Genomic DNA, 15,536 nt, shown 5'->3' on the forward strand with positions numbered 1-15,536 from the left:
AACATCCCGTGCACGGAACCACAGGAGACTGGCAGCATCCCGCGCACGGAACCACAGGAGACAGGCAGCATCCCGCGCGCGGAACCACAGGAGACTGGCAGCATCCCGTGCACGGAACCACAGGAGACTGGCAGCATCCCGTGCACGGAACCACAGGAGACAGGCAGCATCCTGCGCGTGGAACCACAGGAGACTGGCAGCATCCCACGTCCGGAACCGCAGGCGACAGGCAGCATCCCGCGCGCGGAACCACAGGAGACAGGCAACATCCCGTGCACGGAACCACAGGAGACTGGCAGCATCCCGCGCACGGAACCACAGGAGACAGGCAGCATCCCGCGCGCGGAACCACAGGAGACTGGCAGCATCCCGTGCACGGAACCACAGGAGACTGGCAGCATCCCGTGCACGGAACCACAGGAGACAGGCAGCATCCTGCGCGTGGAACCACAGGAGACTGGCAGCATCCCACGTCCGGAACCGCAGGCGACAGGCAGCATCCCGCGCGCGGAACCGCAGGAGACTGGCAGCACACTGTGCATGGAACCACAGGAGACTGGCAGCACACTGTGCATGGAACCGCAGGAGACTGGCAGCATCCCGCGCACTGAACCACAGGAGACTGGCAGCATCCTGCGCGTGGAACCACAGGAGACTGGCAGCATCCCGTGCACGGAACCACAGGAGACTAGCAGCATCCCGCGCGCGGAACCGCAGGAGACTGGCAGCACACTGTGCATGGAACCACAGGAGACTGGCAGCACACTGTGCATGGAACCACAGGAGACTGGCAGCACACTGTGCATGGAACCACAGGAGACTGGCAGCACACTGTGCATGGAACCGCAGGCGACTGGCAGCATCCCGCGCGCGGAACCGCAAGAGACTGGCAGCAAACCGCGCGTGGAACCACAGGAGACAGGCAGCATCCCGTGCGCGGAACCACAGGAGACTGGCAGCACACTGTGCATGGAACCACAGGAGACTGGCAGCACACTGTGCATGGAACCACAGGAGACTGGCAGCATCCCACGCACTGAACCACAGGAGACTGGCAGCACACTGTGCATGGAACCACAGGAGACTGGCAGCACACTGTGCATGGAACCACAGGAGACTGGCAGCATCCCACGCACTGAACCACAGGAGACAGGCAGCATCCCGCGCACTGAACCACAGTAGACAGGCAGCATCCCGCGCACTGAACCACAGGAGACTGGCAGCATCCCGCGCGCGGAACCGCAGGAGACTGACAGCATCCCGCGCGCGGAACCACAGGAGACAGGCATCATCCCGTGCACGGAACCGCAGGAGACTGACAGCATCCCACGTCCGGAACCGCAGGCGACAGGCAGCATCCCGCGCGCGGAACCGCAGGAGACTGGCAGCACACTGTGCATGGAACCACAGGATACTGGCAGCAAACTGTGCATGGAACCGCAGGAGACTGGCAGCATCCCACGCACTGAACCAGAGGAGACAGGCAGCATCCCGTGCACGGAACCACAGGAGACTGGCAGCATCCCACGCACGGAACCACAGGAGACTGGCAGCATCCCGTGCACGGAACCACAGGAGACAGGCAGCATCCCGCACGCGGAACTGCAGGAGACTGGCAGCACACTGTGCATGGAACCACAGGAGACAGGCAGCATCCCGTGCGCGGAACCACAGGAGACTGGCAGCACACTGTGCATGGAACCACAGGAGACTGGCAGCATCCCGCGCACTGAACCACAGTAGACAGGCAGCATCCCGCGCACTGAACCACAGGAGACTGGCAGCATCCCGCGCGCGGAACCACAGGAGACAGGCAGCATCCCGCGTGCGGAACCACAGGAGACAGGCAGCATCCCGTGCACGGAACCACAGGAGACTGGCAGCATCCCGTGCACCCGTGCGCGGAACAACAGGAGACAGGCAGCATCCCGTGCACGGAACCACAGGAGACAGGCAGCATCCCTTGCACGGAACCACAGGAGACTGGCAGCATCCCGTGCACGGAACCACAGGAGACTGGCAGCATCCCACGCGCGGAACCACAGGAGACAGGCAGCATCCCGTGCACGGAACCACAGGAGACAGGCAGCATCCCGTGCGCGGAACCACAGGAGACTGGCAGCACACTGTGCATGGAACCACAGGAGACTGGCAGCACACTGTGCATGGAACCACAGGAGACTGGCAGCATCCCACGCACTGAACCACAGGAGACAGGCAGCATCCCGCGCACTGAACCACAGGAGACTGGCAGCATCCCGCGCGCGGAACCACAGGAGACAGGCAGCATCCCGCGCGCGGAACCACAGGAGACAGGCAGCATCCCGTGCACGGAACCACAGGAGACTGGCAGCATCCCGTGCACCCGTGCGCGGAACAACAGGAGACAGGCAGCATCCCGTGCACGGAACCACAGGTGACTGGCAGCATCCCGCGCGCGGAACCACAGGAGACAGGCAGCATCCCGTGCACGGAACCACAGGAGACTGGCAGCATCCCGTGCGCGGAACCAGAGGAGACAGGCAGCATCCCGTGCACGGAACCACAGGAGACTGGCAGCATCCCACGCGCGGAACCACAGGAGACTGGCAGCACACTGTGCATGGAACCACAGGAGACTGGCAGCACACTGTGCATGGAACCACAGGAGACTGGCAGCATCCCACGCACTGAACCACAGGAGACAGGCAGCATCCCGCGCACTGAACCACAGGAGACTGGCAGCATCCCGCGCGCGGAACCACAGGAGACAGGCAGCATCCCGCGCGCGGAACCACAGGAGACAGGCAGCATCCCGTGCACGGAACCACAGGAGACTGGCAGCATCCCGTGCACCCGTGCGCGGAACAACAGGAGACAGGCAGCATCCCGTGCACGGAACCACAGGTGACTGGCAGCATCCCGCGCGCGGAACCACAGGAGACAGGCAGCATCCCGTGCACGGAACCACAGGAGACTGGCAGCATCCCGTGCGCGGAACCAGAGGAGACAGGCAGCATCCCGTGCACGGAACCACAGGAGACTGGCAGCATCCCACGCGCGGAACCACAGGAGACAGGCAGCATCCCGTGCACGGAACCACAGGAGACAGGCAGCATCCCGCACGCGGAACTGCAGGAGACTGGCAGCACACTGTGCATGGAACCACAGGAGACAGGCAGCATCCCGTGCGCGGAACCACAGGAGACTGGCAGCACACTGTGCATGGAACCACAGGAGACTGGCAGCATCCCACGCACTGAACCACAGGAGACTGGCAGCATCCCGCGCACTGAACCACAGGAGACTGGCAGCATCCCGCGCGCGGAACCACAGGAGACAGGCAGCATACCGCGTGCGGAACCACAGGAGACAGGCAGCATCCCGTGCACGGAACCACAGGAGACTGGCAGCATCCCGTGCACCCGTGCGCGGAACAACAGGAGACAGGCAGCATCCCGTGCACGGAACCACAGGAGACTGGCAGCATCCTGCGCGTGGAACCACAGGAGACAGGCAGCATCCCGTGCACGGAACCACAGGAGACTGGCAGCATCCCGTGCACGGAACCACAGGAGACTGGCAGCATCCCACGTCCGGAACCGCAGGCGACAGGCAGCATCCCGCGCGCGGAACCGCAGGAGACTGGCAGCACACTGTGCACGGAACCACAGGAGACTGGCAGCATCCTGCGCGTGGAACCACAGGAGACAGGCAGCATCCCGTGCACGGAACCACAGGAGACTGGCAGCATCCCGTGCACGGAACCACAGGAGACTGGCAGCATCCCACGTCCGGAACCGCAGGCGACAGGCAGCATCCCGCGCGCGGAACCGCAGGAGACTGGCAGCACACTGTGCATGGAACCACAGGAGACTGGCAGCACACTGTGCATGGAACCGCAGGAGACTGGCAGCATCCCACGCACTGAACCACAGGAGACAGGCAGCATCCCGCGCACTGAACCACAGGAGACAGGCAGCATCCCGCGCACTGAACCACAGGTGACTGGCAGCATCCCGCGCGCGGAACCACAGGAGACAGGCAGCATCCCGTGCACGGAACCACAGGAGACTGGCAGCATGCCGTGCGCGGAACCAGAGGAGACAGGCAGCATCCCGTGCACGGAACCACAGGAGACTGGCAGCATCCCACGCGCGGAACCACAGGAGACAGGCAGCATCCCGTGCACGGAACCACAGGAGACAGGCAGCATCCCGCACGCGGAACTGCAGGAGACTGGCAGCACACTGTGCATGGAACCACAGGAGACAGGCAGCATCCCGTGCGCGGAACCACAGGAGACTGGCAGCACACTGTGCATGGAACCACAGGAGACTGGCAGCATCCCACGCACTGAACCACAGGAGACAGGCAGCATCCCGCGCACTGAACCACAGGAGACTGGCAGCATCCCGCGCGCGGAACCACAGGAGACAGGCAGCATCCCGCGCGCGGAACCACAGGAGACAGGCAGCATCCCGTGCACGGAACCACAGGAGACTGGCAGCATCCCGTGCACCCGTGCACGGAACCACAGGAGACAGGCAGCATCCCGTGCACGGAACCACAGGAGACTGGCAGCATCCCGTGCACGGAACCACAGGAGACTGGCAGCATCCCGCGCGCGGAACCACAGGAGACTGGCAGCATCCCACGTGCGGAACCGCAGGAGACTGGCAGCATCCCGTGCACCCGTGCGCGGAACAACAGGAGACAGGCAGCATCCCGTGCACGGAACCACAGGAGACAGGCAGCATCCCGTGCACGGAACCACAGGAGACTGGCAGCATCCCGTGCACGGAACCACAGGAGACTGGCAGCATCCCGCGCGCGGAACCGCAAGAGACTGGCAGCAAACCGCGCGTGGAACCACAGGAGACAGGCAGCATCCCGTGCGCGGAACCACAGGAGACTGGCAGCACACTGTGCATGGAACCACAGGAGACTGGCAGCACACTGTGCATGGAACCACAGGAGACTGGCAGCATCCCACGCACTGAACCACAGGAGACAGGCAGCATCCCGCGCACTGAACCACAGTAGACAGGCAGCATCCCGCGCACTGAACCACAGGAGACTGGCAGCATCCCGCGCGCGGAACCACAGGAGACAGGCAGCATCCCGTGCACGGAACCACAGGAGACTGGCAGCATCCCGTGCACCCGTGCGCGGAACAACAGGAGACAGGCAGCATCCCGTGCACGGAACCACAGGAGACAGGCAGCATCCCGTGCACGGAACCACAGGAGACTGGCAGCATCCCGTGCACGGAACCACAGGAGACTGGCAGCATCCCGCGCGCGGAACCACAGGAGACTGGCAGCATCCCGCGCGCGGAACCACAGGAGACTGGCAGCATCCCACGTGCGGAACCGCAGGAGACAGGCAGCATCCCGCGCGCGGAACCGCAGGAGACTGGCAGCACACTGTGCATGGAACCACAGGAGACTGGCAGCACACTGTGCATGGAACCGCAGGAGACAGGCAGCATCCCGCGCGCGGAACCGCAGGAGACTGGCAGCACACTGTGCATGGAACCACAGGAGACTGGCAGCACACTGTGCATGGAACCACAGGAGACTGGCAGCACACTGTGCATGGAACCACAGGAGACTGGCAGCACACTGTGCATGGAACCGCAGGCGACTGGCAGCATCCCGCGCGCGGAACCACAGGAGACAGGCAGCATCCCGCGCGCGGAACCACAGGAGACAGGCAGCATCCCGTGCACGGAACCACAGGAGACTGGCAGCATCCCGTGCACCCGTGCGCGGAACAACAGGAGACAGGCAGCATCCCGTGCACGGAACCACAGGAGACAGGCAGCATCCCGTGCACGGAACCACAGGAGACTGGCAGCATCCCGTGCACGGAACCACAGGAGACTGGCAGCATCCCGCGCGCGGAACCACAGGAGACTGGCAGCATCCCACGTGCGGAACCGCAGGAGACAGGCAGCATCCCGCGCGCGGAACCGCAGGAGACTGGCAGCACACTGTGCATGGAACCACAGGAGACTGGCAGCACACTGTGCATGGAACCACAGGAGACTGGCAGCACACTGTGCATGGAACCACAGGAGACTGGCAGCACACTGTGCATGGAACCACAGGAGACTGGCAGCACACTGTGCATGGAACCGCAGGCGACTGGCAGCATCCCGCGCGCGGAACCGCAAGAGACTGGCAGCAAACCGCGCGTGGAACCACAGGAGACTGGCAGCACCCCGCGCCCGGAACCGCAGGAGACTGCCATCACCCCGCGACCGGAACCTACCAATAGCTATAGCATACTTTAGAAGTGCAGTGTCGGCGCCCGTATTATTGCAGCCCTAATCTGCGTGTGCGCTTTTCTGCCACTACTAAAATATCGATCGCCATAAGAGAAATAGCTGAAGCAGGAGTATGCCACGTGTTAATAATTCAGATGCACATATTGGTCGATAGCCAATCCATTGCTAATTCACTCATTAGCACATTGTTATAACTCATCCGCTGAGCTACGGGATCAGTGGCAAAGTGACAGTGGTGGGAACGCTTCTCCGGGTGGGGTCTCCGAGACCGTCTCGCAGTAATAACTCCTCTCTCTGAAGCCTGCCGAGCTCCACACGTGTACTGCCAGCATCCCAGCCCAGAGGTGGCTGCACGGACCGCCTGACGTCCTACATTACAAGCTAGGGCTTGCCTGGGCGTGGTTGGCGAGCTTATTGTACGCCGGCCACAGTATGGAACCCAACCCCCCATTTAAATTAAAATATTACAGTTACCAATGAGCAGGCTTTTTACAAAGCACGATTTACAGTGAGAGATAAGAAAGGGTTAAGAAGCATGAAATATTGGGCTTTAGTGCATTTGGATGGGTAATGATCCTATGTGTTTTTTGCCGTAAGATTATTTTCTACCATACTGTTTTCTAAGAAATCCTGTTACACGCACCTCAAGTGAGAAGGCGCGGCTCAGTGAGTAAAGACGCCGACTGGCACTGAGAGTTTGATGCAGGGGAACCTGGTTCAATTCCCGGTGTCGGCTCCTTGTGACCTTGGGCAAGTCACTTTATCTCCCTGTGCCTCAGGCACCAAAAACATAGATTGTAAGCTCCACGGGGCAGGAACCTGTGCCTGCAAAATGTCTCTGTAAAGCGCTACGTACAACTAGCAGCGCTATACAAGAACATGCTATTATTATTATTATTATAAGTGAAATCTTATCTAGATGGTGACTCCATTGTTAAATCGCTGCATCATTTATTGCAATATGCCGCCTCCTGTGAGTGCCGAGTAGTTTATAACGATAAAAAACGTTTGGGGAATAGAACGATCCTTGTGGATGAAAGACAAACACACCTGCTAAAACGGTCCTCAAGGGCCACCAGCAGGTCCGGTTCTCAGGATATCCCTGCTTCAGCACAGGTATTGCAGTTGAAGACTGAGCCACCTGTGCTGAAGCAGGGATATCCTGAGAACCTGACCTGTTGGTGGCCCTTGAGGACTGGAGTTGGCCACCGTTGACATAGGGCCGTATTTAGTAAGCTTTGCTATTCCATGAGACACCTTCAGGTAAATCGGCGTTAAGGTGTCTCACGGAGAAGCAGTGCTCAGTAATATGGCCCATAACCTGGTAAGAAGACTAGTGTGCCGCCCCATCACTGTGAGTCCCCCCCCTCATCACTGTGAGTCCCCCCCCCTCATCACTGAGTCCCCCCCCCCTCATCACTGTGAGTCCCCCCCCCCTCATCACTGTGAGTCGTCCCCCCTCATCACTGTGAGTCCCCCCCCCCTCATCACTGTGAGTCCCCCCCCCCTCATCACTGTGAGTCCCCCCGCCGTCACTGTGAGTCCCCCCGCCGTCACTGTGAGTCCCCTCGCCGTCACTGTGAGTCCCCCCCGTCACTGTGAATCCCCCCGTCACTGTGAGTCCCCCGTTACTGTGTCTCCCCCCCCTCACTGTGAGTCCCCCCTGTCGATGTGAGTCCCCCCTGTCGATGTGAGTGCCCCTGTCACTGTGAGTCCCCCGTCACTGTGAGTGCCCCTGTCACTGTGAGTCCCCCCTGTCACTGTGAGTCCCCCCTGTCACTGTGAGTCCCCCCTCACTGTGAGTCCCCCCTCACTGTGAGTCCCCCCGTCACTGTGAGTCCCCCCTCACTGTGAGTCCCCCCGTCACTGTGAGTCCCCCCTCACTGTGAGTCCCCCCGTCACTGTGAGTCCCCCCTCACTGTGAGTCCCCTCACTGTGAATCCCCCCCGTTACTGTGAGTCCCCCCCGTCACTGTGAGTCCCCTCACTGTGTCCTCCCCCCTCACTGTGAGTCCCCCGTCACTGTGAGTCCCCCCATCACTGTGAGTCCCCTCCGTCACTGTGAGTCCCCCCTCACTGTGAGTCCCCCCGTTGCTGTATAACTCGCGCTTGGATACGGAGACCCGCAGCTTTAGTGTGGGGCCGATGTTCAGCCCTCGCTGTTTGAAGCGAGTCCCATTCAGGGGAACGCCGCGCAACTCATTGGCAGTGAAAGTCTGACACGCCGGCCGTGAACTCTAACGCCGTCTCGCGCTATTATCCCCAGCGGTGGTCACGGAGCCGACACTGAGGTCTTTAAATGGCTCTTATTTCACGTGTTGTGAATCTGTCTCCCAGCGGTGGAAGAGCTCCGCTTCAGCTGAATGGGCCTGAAATCTTCCCCAGCGCAAGAAAATTCAATAAGAGCCCTTGAGGTTACCATTACTCTATTACCATGACCCCTTCCGGGATCTCCATTCTCACAGATACGAGTCCTTGGGGTCTGACTCCCGGTGGAATATGGTTGTGAAACCTTATTTCTAATCCCAGAGAGACGGAGTAACTCCTCAGCGGCCAGGCACTAATTATAATTAGCTGTTAATGTGCAGTAATTACAGTGAATCGCTCCCTCTTACCTGCTCCCTGCTAGAAGCGGCTGCGCTGTGTCTCCACTACACAATCAGATGTCCCCCTGAGGTGGCTGCACTACTCGATGTATGAGAGAGCTGCATGCTACTGCTGTGAAGGGTAACGAGGGGTTATTTGGCCTTTATCAGAATTGCAGCCGGTAGAATTTGAATTAGGAATATACAATAAACCTCGGAAATATTTTTTGGGCAACACCTCTTGGATATCAGTGATAAAAAGTGGCTGCTTTCCTGCGTTCCCGCGCAGTACCACTGCTTTTTATTCACACAAACACATTTTTTTCAGTCCCGTTCTGCTCTCACAGGCAGTTCTGTGAGTGGGGAAGGAGTTGAGGCTGGTCTGGTTGCTGTGAGTGGGGAAGGAGTTGAGGCTGGTCTGGTTGCTGTGAGTGGGGAAGGAGTTGATGCTGGTCTGGTTGCTGTGAGTGGGGAAGGAGTTGATGCTGGTCTGGTTGCTGTGAGTGGGGAAGGAGTTGAGGCTGGTCTGGTTGCTGTGAGTGAGACAGGAGTTGAGGCTGGTCTGGTTGCTGTGAGTGGGGAAGGAGTTGAGGCTGGTCTGGTTGCTGTGAGTGAGATAGGAGTTGAGACTTGTCTGGTTGCTGTGAATGGGGAAGGAGTTGATGCTGGTCTGGTTGCTGTGAGTGAGATAGGAGTTGAGGCTGGTCTGGTTGCTGTGAGTGGGGAAGGAGATGAGGCTGGTCTGGTTGCTGTGAGTGAGATAGGAGTTGAGACTTGTCTGGTTGCTGTGAATGGGGAAGGAGTTGATGCTGGTCTGGTTGCTGTGAGTGAGATAGGAGTTGGGACTGGTCTGGTTGCTGTGAGTGGGGAAGGAGTTGATGCTGGTCTGGTTGCTGTGAGTGGGGAAGGAGTTGATGCTGGTCTGGTTGCTGTGAGTGAGATAGGAGTTGAGACTGGTCTGGTTGCTGTGAGTGGGGAAGGAGTTGAGGCTGGTCTGGTTGCTGTGAGTGAGATAGTTGAGGCTGGTCTGGTTGCTGTGAGTGAGACAGGAGTTGAGGCTGGTCTGGTTGCTGTGAGTGGGGAAGGAGTTGAGGCTGGTCTGGTTGCTGTGAGTGAGATAGGAGTTGAGACTGGTCTGGTTGTTGTGAGTGGGGAAGGAGTTGAGGCTGGTCTGGTTGCTGTGAGTGAGATAGTTGAGGCTGGTCTGGTTGCTGTGAGTGAGACAGGAGTTGAGGCTGGTCTGGTTGCTGTGAGTGGGGAAGGAGTTGAGGCTGGTCTGGCTGCTGTGAGTGGGGAAGGAGGTGAGGCTGGTCTGGTTGCTGTGAGTGAGATAGCAGCTGAGGCTGATCTGGTTGCTGTGAGTGAGTTAGGAGTTGAGACGTGTCTGGTTGCTGTGAATGGGGAAGGAGTTGAGGCTGGTCTGGTTGCTGTGAGTGAGATAGGAGTTGAGGCTGGTCTGGTTGCTGTGAGTGGGGAAGGAGTTGAGGCTGGTCTGGTTGCTGTGAGTGGGGAATGAGTTGTGGCTGGTCTGGTTGCTGTGAGTGAGATAGGAGTTGAGGCTGGTCTGGTTGCTGTGAGTGAGACAGGAGTTGAGGCTTGTCTGGTTGCTGTGAGTGAGATAGGAGTTGAGGCTGGTCTGGTTGCTGTGAGTGAGATAGGAATTGAGGCTGGTCTGGTTCTTTTGAATAAGATAGGAGTTGAGGCTGGTCTGGTTGCTGTGAGTGAGATAGGAGTTGGGACTGGTGTAGTTGCTGTGAGTGGGGAAAGAGTTGAGGCTGGTCTGGTTGCTGTGAGTGGGGAAGAAGTTGAGGCTGGTCTGGTTGCTGTGAGTGGGGAAGGAGTTGAGGCTGGTCTGGTTGCTGTGAGTGGGGAAAGAGTTGAGGCTGGTCTGGTTGCTGTGAGTGAGACAGGAGTTGAGGCTGGTCTGGTTGCTGTGAGTGAGATAGGAGTTGGGACTGGTGTAGTTGCTGTGAGTGGGGAAAGAGTTGAGGCTGGTCTGGTTGCTGTGAGTGGGGAAGGAGTTGAGGCTGGTCTGGTTGCTGTGAGTGAGACAGGAGTTGAGGCTGGTCTGGTTGCTGTGAGTGGGGAAGGAGTTGAGGCTGGTCTGGTTGCTGTGAGTGAGATAGGAGTTGAGGCTGGTCTGGTTGCTGTGAGTGAGATAGGAGTTAAGGCTGGTCTGGTTGCTGTGAGTGAGATAGGAGTTGAGGCTGGTCTGGTTGCTGTGAGTGAGATAGGAGTTGAGGCTGGTCTGGTTGCTGTGAGTGAGATAGGAGTTGAGGCTGGTCTGGTTGCTGTGAGTGAGATAGGAGTTGAGGCTGGTCTGGTTGCTGTGAGTGAGATAGGAGATGGGGCTGGTTTGGTTGCTGTGAGTGGGGAAGGAGTTGAGGCTGGTCTGGTTGCTGTGAGTGGGGAAGGAGTTGAGGCTGGTCTGGTTGCTGTGAGTGAGATAGGAGTTGAGGCTGGTCTGGTTGCTGTGAGTGAGATAGGAGTTGAGGCTGGTCTGGTTGCTGTGAGTGAGATAGGAGTTGAGGCTGGTCTGGTTGCTGTGAGTGAGATAGGAGATGGGGCTGGTCTGGTTGCTGTGAGTGGGGAAGGAGTTGAGGCTGGTCTGGTTGCTGTGAGTGAGATAAGAGTTGAGGCTGGTCTGGTTGCTGTGAGTGGGGAAGGAGTTGAGGCTGGTCTGGTTGCTGTAGATGTTTTCTTCCTGTTGCATGCACCGTTAGTGAGACAGCATATTAACCTGCTCACTGCCAGTTGAGCCTGCAATGCAAAGCGGATAATCCTGATCACTGAGGGCACAGTTTCCCACAATTCTCACAGGAACCTTTTGGCTTTGTGCATTGCAACACCCCCTGGCACACATAGGGTTAACAGCCGTGCGTCAGTAAGATGGGGGCATGCAAGGTATTGTAAGGTAATATTATACGGGAACTGTTTAATTCCCTGAATCGCACTTCTTTTTTTCTGTGTGGGTGTTTGTGTGTATGGGTGTTTGTTGGCATGTGAGTATTTGTGTGGGAGTGAGTGTTTGTGAGTATGGAAGTGAGTATGGAAGTGAGTGTTTGTGTGTTTGTTGATATGTGAGTATTTGTGTGGGAGTGAGTGTTTGTGAGTATGGGAGTGAGTGTTTTAGTGTGTGTAGGTGTTTGTTGGTATGTGAGTATTTGTGTGGGAGTGAGTGTTTGTGTGTGTGTGCGTGTTTGTTGGTATGTGAGTATTTGTGTGGGAGTGAGTGTTTGTGAGTATGGGAGTGAGTGTTTTAGTGTGTGTGGGTGTTTGTTGGTATGTGAGTATTTATGTGGGAGTGAGTGTTGGTGAGTATGGGAGTGAGTGTTAGTGTGTGGGTGTTGGTATGTGAGTATTTGTGTGTGAGTATTTGTGCGTGCGCGTGAGTGTTTGTTAGTGTGTATGTTAGTGCGTGTGGGTGTTTGTTGGTATGTGAGTATTTGTGTGTGTGTATGTTTGTGAGTATGGGAGTGAGTGTTTGTTAGTGTGTGTGGCTGTTGGTATGTGTGTGTGTGTGTGTGTGTGTGTGTGTGTGTTTGTGAGTACGAGTGTGTTTGGGAGTGTGTTTCAGCTGCACTCTGTCCTGCGTGATCGATATTCGCATGTAACGTTAGTCATGTGTTGGAAAGTGATTTTCATAATTCAGCCACATAATGGTCGGGAGAAGGGATCGATAACTCACAAGATCAATGGCTGCCCCTTAGTTTGTGACAGCTGGTGAGCTTGTGTTACTGGCGCCGGGAGGAAAAGGCTTCCAGGAGGTGAGTACACTGTATACAGAGAACTCGCACACAACACTATACCTCCCAGATCACAGGGGGTGGGCCCGCAACCCCTGACATGGGAAGAGCATGCTGAGGGCACGGGATAGCTGATATTGGGTGCAGAGACTGCTGCCCTATATAATCTCTCGCCCTGTTACATAACAAGGAGGCGAGGGACCCCAACCCAAGGAATACAGCTTTCATATGCATGGGTGCGGGGCTTTGTGCTAAGCACAGATACTTGGCATGAGTGGATAAGTGGATAGGGATAGTTGGATAGATAGATTAAAGGGTGTGTATATATTAAAAAATATATATATATATATATAATGGAAATATTACTGTGTGCTCATTTGCATGTCTTGGACAGGTCTGCAATCCCGCCTTTCACCATTATCACCCAGCACTTCCACTGCAGCAACGGATTCTGGGAAATGACATGCAAATGAGCACACAGTGCCACCTTTTGCTTCAAAACCATTATATATATATATATATCTATAACCACAGCTCAACCACCTTATAACGCTGTTCTTGGGATCCAAAGTATCACATCGCGTTATAAGCGGATCGCGTTAGAAATAATGTACAATTGTATGCATTGTACAATAAAGTATTTAAGATATCAATAATCGTGTTGTAAAGTATTCATAAAGAAAAAAATTGGGAGCCGCGCTTACATCGCGTTATAAGCGGGTTTGCGTTGTAACAGATCGAACTATAACGGGGTTGAGCTGTGTATATATATATATATATATATATATATATAGCAACTGTAAATATTCCTGTATATTCATTTGCATGTCTTAGACAGGTCTGCAACCCTGTCTTTCCCCATTATCACCCAGCTCACAGCACTTCCACTGCAGCAAGGGATTCTGGGAAATTACATGTAAATGAGCACACAGTGCCACCTTTTATCTCATGCTCACGTTACATACATGCATTGGCTAAGGGTTGCTCATGTAATATAAGCATGAGATAAAAGGTGGCACTGTGTGCTCATTTGCATTTCATTTCCCCGAATCCCTTGCTGCAGTGGAAGTGCTGTGTGCTGGGTGATAATGGGGAAAGACAGGGTTGCAGACCTGCCTAAGACATGCAAATGAATATACAGGCATACCCCGGTTTAAGGACACTCACTTTAAGTACACTCGCGAGTAAGTACATCTCGCTCAATAGGCAAACGGCAGCTCACACATGCGCCTGTCAGCACGTCCTGAACAGCAATACCAGCTCCCTACCTGTACCGAAGCTGTGCGCACGCGGGGAGACTATAGAGCCTGTTACAGATGCGTTATTTACATCTGTTATGCACGTATATGACGATTGCAGTACAGTACATGCATCGATAAGTAGGAAAAAGGGAGTGCTTCACTTTAAGTACATTTTCGCTTTACATACATGCTCCGGTCCCATTGCGTACGTTAATGCGGGGTATGCCTGTACAGGAATATTTACAGTTGCTTTATGCTTTACTGTGGAGGGTTTTAGTCACTTTTTTTTACCCACCATAACCTTAATAAATGTGGTGATATATATATATAACTTATTCTAGTTCTATTCCATTTATTTCGATCTTTGCCGAGGTGACACACTTGTTTGACACCACTTTGGTCTCGCTGAGATTCACACATATGGTCTTTTAAAGTTAAATGATGACCTGCAGTATTTGGCATATACTAGTGCCAATCGCAGTATATGAAGGAGTGCTGTATACAGGACACCTGTGAGGTAAGAGGGTGTCCATTCACAGCAGAATAAGATATGAATCAGACTGAAACTCTTCCTATTCAGCACTGTTATAATCACCGTCATTTGTCCCGCAGGGGACCGTCTGCTCAGGGTCACTGTACGTCTGACCCCAGCCTGATTCTGACAGATATTAATGACCATGGAGAGCAGCTTCCCAGACTGTGTGCTGCCGATGCTAACGCAGGGGGGCGGGGGAGGGGGGGGGGGGAGAGAGAGGAGGGAGGGGGAGAGAGAGGAGGGAGGGGGGGAGAGAGAGGAGGGAGAGAGGAGGGAGGGGGGAAAGAGGGGGGAGAGAGAGGAGGGGGGGGGGAGAGAGGAGGGAGGGGGGGGAGAGAGGAGGGGGAGAGAGAGGAGGGAGGGGGGGAGAGAGAGGAGGGAGGGGGGGAGAGAGGAGGGAGGAGGGGGAGAGAGAGGAGGGAGGGGGGGAGAGAGGAGGGAGGGGGGGGAGAGAGGAGGGAGGGGGGGGAGAGAGGAGGGAGGGGGGGGGGAGAGAGGAGGGAGGGGGGGAGAGAGGAGGGAGGGGGAGAGAGAGGAGGAGGGGGGGAGAGAGAGGAGGAGGGGGGGAGAGAGAGGAGGAGGGGGGGAGAGAGAGGAGGAGGGGGGGAGAGAGAGGAGGGGGGAGAAAGAAAGGAGGTGGTGAGAGAGATAGATGGAGAGGAGAAAGAGGGAGGAAGAGAGACAGTGATAGGGAGAGATGGAGGGAGAGTTCAACAAATGTTTATTCTCATTGTCCTGCTGCCTTTATTGGTCCTGGTCAGCAGACACTAGATGCAGAAGGATCTGTCTATACCTTAATGAGCTGTTGATTTATATTTGATGGGCAGGGGGTGTAATGTGCGGCTGCATTACGTTTCTCTCATTACTCAAGCTGAATTGATGCTGAACCAGGCAAAGTGAACGTGTGTGTCCAGAAATGGAGCTCTAGCTTTTAGAATCGTGTGTCTGTGTCTTCTCTCTGTGTGTCTGTGTGTGTGTCTTCTCTCTGTGTATCTGTGTGTGTGTGTGTGTGTCTTCTCTCTGTGTATCTGTGTGTGTGTGTGATGGTCTTTTAAATGCAACACAAGCTGTCAGTGCATTTCAGGTAGCAGGTAGGAGTGTGTGTGTGTGTGTGTATATACACACACACACACACACACACATATATACACACACA

General features: G+C 56.1%; 1 protein-coding gene across 3 annotated transcripts in view; it reads left to right on the forward strand.

Annotated features, from left to right (window-relative positions):
- Positions 1-15,536, forward strand: part of SMPD3 (sphingomyelin phosphodiesterase 3) — a 107,244-nt gene that overhangs the window by 71,800 nt on the left and 19,908 nt on the right. The window contains exon 1 of one of the 3 annotated variants that reach the window (XM_075576923.1): positions 12,492-12,625. The exons of the other annotated variants lie outside the window; for them this stretch is intronic. The gene's annotated coding sequence lies outside the window, so the exon portion shown is untranslated. Of the gene's footprint in view, positions 1-12,491; positions 12,626-15,536 lie in introns of those variants that run through there. 3 annotated transcript variants of the gene reach the window in all.

Source organism: Ascaphus truei, chromosome 19 (genome assembly GCF_040206685.1).
Source record: "Ascaphus truei isolate aAscTru1 chromosome 19, aAscTru1.hap1, whole genome shotgun sequence".
Lineage (NCBI taxonomy): Eukaryota > Metazoa > Chordata > Amphibia > Anura > Ascaphidae > Ascaphus > Ascaphus truei.